This window comes from Centrocercus urophasianus, unplaced genomic scaffold, assembly GCF_019232065.1.
Source record: "Centrocercus urophasianus isolate 14NV4802_14NV808 unplaced genomic scaffold, USGS_Curo_1.0 seq_57, whole genome shotgun sequence".
Taxonomy (NCBI): Eukaryota; Metazoa; Chordata; class Aves; order Galliformes; family Phasianidae; genus Centrocercus; species Centrocercus urophasianus.
This window is the reverse complement of record NW_024885166.1, coordinates 142,467-145,748: the sequence shown is the minus strand read 5'-3', so window position 1 is coordinate 145,748 and position 3,282 is coordinate 142,467.

The following is a 3,282-nucleotide window of genomic DNA, read 5'->3' as shown; positions in this document are numbered from 1 at the left end:
TTTTTTAAACTTTGCTTTTATTGTTGTTGCCCCGATTTCCTTTTCTTTTTTTTTTTTCCTTTTTTTTTTTTTCCATTACTGTGGTGTGTCTCTCGCGTTAGGACTTAAAGAAATGTGGCTTTTCTGAAGCAGAATTGACTCATTTCTTGGCAGGGAATCGCTGCTGCTACCTGCGGGGCAGAGCCGTGCTGCTTCGTGGGCTGCAGCTTCCACTCGGTGCTGTGGGACTCCCTCAGCGTTCAGTCGGTGCATGCAATGAGTTCTATTATGTGTATCCTGACTGCATTGCAACAGTGTTTCCTTCGTGCCCTGAGACCATCCCAGGCACAGCAACACCTAGGAGAAAACTGTGTAAACTGTGTTTTGTAAATACAATGAATAGGCAGATCTGTAAGCAGGCTCCTCTTCTCTAAAGAGAGAAGCGTGGCGTTACCCATAGCAGGACAAGGGGAAATGGTTTGTAGTTGAGGGAGGGAAGATTGAGGTTGGATGTCAGGGGGAAGTTCTTTGCTATGAGAGTGGTGAGGTGCTGGAACAGCTGCCCAGAGAGGCTGTGGATGCCCCGTCCATCCCTGGAGGTGTTCAAGGCCAGGCTGGATGGGGCCCTGGGCAGCCTGGGCTGGTGTGAAATGTGGAGGTTGGTGGCCCTGCATGTGGCAGGGGGTTGGAGCTTCATGATCCTTGATGTTTCTTCCAACCCTGGCCGTTCTGTGATATCCAGGCAGTGTCCTTTCTGCAAGAGCCAACCTGATGCTTCATAACTCACAACAGAGCTTCCATGGAAGTGCTTTCTGGGGCTGTTGGATGCCTCTTTGTAAGCACGTGAGCTCGGTGTGAAGAAGAACGTTTCCACAAAGTGCTGCAGCATAGTGTTGCAACTGCAGTTCTGATTGATGTGAAAGGAGAGATCGAAACTCGTTAGGCTGTTGTGAGCAGATCTTTTAAAGACTGTTTTGCAATGTGCCGTATGACTCTGAGTTTTTTCCCACCTTGTTTCTCATGAGATTCTCTGACAGATGAATGCTGCCGATGAGAGGTCAGTGCTGCAAGGTTGCAACCACAACTGGCTGGTGGAGGATCTCAGGCACTTCACAGCAAGGGCTACAGCAAATCTGTGCTTTCCAAAAACTAGAGCTCCTCGGCAGCAATAGGGGCACTTGCTTCTGAGACAGAGAAACGTGCATGTTGGTGGGAAGCAAAGGAGAGAGCAGCACTCAGGCCCAGAGTGAAGTGCTCCTTGCAGGCCTGCTGCTGCCGAGGCTCTCCCCGGCCTGCTCTGCTTTCCTGCCTGTGTCACTTCCTTCCCTTGGCTCTCATGGCCCGGCGCTGCAGTGACAGCCCCCACGGCCTGGGGAGGGAGGGGGCTGAGCCCAGGGCCGGTCAGTGCCAGCTGAAATCCACACATCTGGGGGGAATTTCTCAGTGAGAAGAGGAACCTCAAATACGTATCCCAGGTTTCATAGGGATGCTCTGATTTTGCTTCTAAATCTGCAGAGCGAGTCACTTGAGATTTCCTTAAAACAGAACAGCCTTTTGTTACCTTTAACGCTCTGTCATAAAACAGCTCAGTGGCACGTTGTGAAGGGCTCAGAGCTCAGCTTTTCCAAAAATCTGCTTTCCAAACCTTAAAACAGATTCTCTTTTGAAAAATCTGACTTGTAGCCCTGGTTCTGCTGGTGGAATAGCAAGCAGCATGGCTGTTGCCGGCAGCAGATGCCAAACACAAAGGTGTTTGCTCTTCTCAAACAACTGCAGCATCGTGCCTTCTATTATCATGCTATATAAAATAGCATCCTGCTTTATAGAGGTTTATAGACTTCCTGTTTTTACCACTCTGCAGATGCTTTTACTTCGGGGCTTTTTTTTTTTCTTAACCCTATTCCTATTTTGTGCCACTGCAAACACACCGACCTGCTGTGCCCTACAGCAAACCCTGTGCTGGTTGAAATAAACGTGTTGTGCGGATGAAGGTTTTCTCTGTGAGCAGCAGCTCCCCTTTATCGATGGCCTAAAACCCGTAAGTGTAGTTTTTAAAACATGAGAAGCATTTCCTGGACAACATCTTTGCGCACAAAGCAGAGCTGTGTTTCCCAGACCTACTGGAGACGGAGCAGCACAGGGTCCTTCAGTGAGCTTCCAAAATTGCTTATTTTTTATTTGTGGTAACTTTTGCATTGTGTGATTAATGTGATGTTGCTGCAGATACTTCCTCAGAACCAATCTGTGGAAATCCTCTCTTTTGATGGATAGAAAGAAGTATTCGTGCTTGGCAACATTAAATCCATCACAGCATTGTCCTGAATGGAAACATTTCTTCCTTAGGCAAATCCATATTTTACATTATTTCTTGTTTTTTAACACAAAATCACTCAGTTTCCTACCAAACCAACACAGGGATCAGTTCTGTTGTATATATTGTTAGATGAGGGAGCTGATAGCCCAGAGTGTGGTTACTACCATCACATAAGCTCCACCTGCTGCTGCGTGGCATTGTGTACTGCGTGGTGTAAGATCACAGCCTTTAGCACTTGCCTGCAGGTGAATGGAGCTCCCAGCACTGATGCAGCCCTTGCTGCTCACCAGAGCATTCTGCTGCTTCCCAGGTGCTGCCATGAAGAGTTTCACATCTCAGAGTTGTGTCAATCCACAAGTGAGCTAGTAAGTAATTCTCTGCACAACTGAGCTACAGCCTGCATCAGGAGGCTGTGGATGCCCCATCCCTGCAGGCATTCAAGGCCAGGCTGGATGTGGCTCTGGGCAGCCTGGGCTGCTGGTTGGTGACCCTGCACACAGCAGGGGGTTGGAACCAGATGAGCATTGAGGTCCTTTTCAACCTGGACCATTCCATGATGTGATTCTATGGCATGATTCTATGATAGGATGCAGATAGCTGGTCAGATGCGTGTCCTCTCTGCCTGCTTCCTCCAGCAAATGAGAGACTTTGAAAATCAGCCACCATGAGCACAGCTGGGCTTTGGCACCAAGCACCGACAGCCTGTGAGTGCATCTTAACTGCTGCTCCTTGTTTTGCAGCGAGGTGCCGTGATGTTTAGATGCAGTTTCTCATTCATAGACTTATTATTTGATTGACTTGATTTCGTGTCATGAGCGTTCAGTTAGAAGCTGTTTTCATAGCTGTTTTGCCTGCCCAAAGGAACACTGACCATCTGCCAAGACAAGCTCTTCTTCATCCTCCTGGTAGCCAGCCAAACCCAAACTGTGCTGTAGTGGAAAACTTGCATCCCTGCTCCTTGCATCCCTGCTCCTTGCATCCCTGCTCCT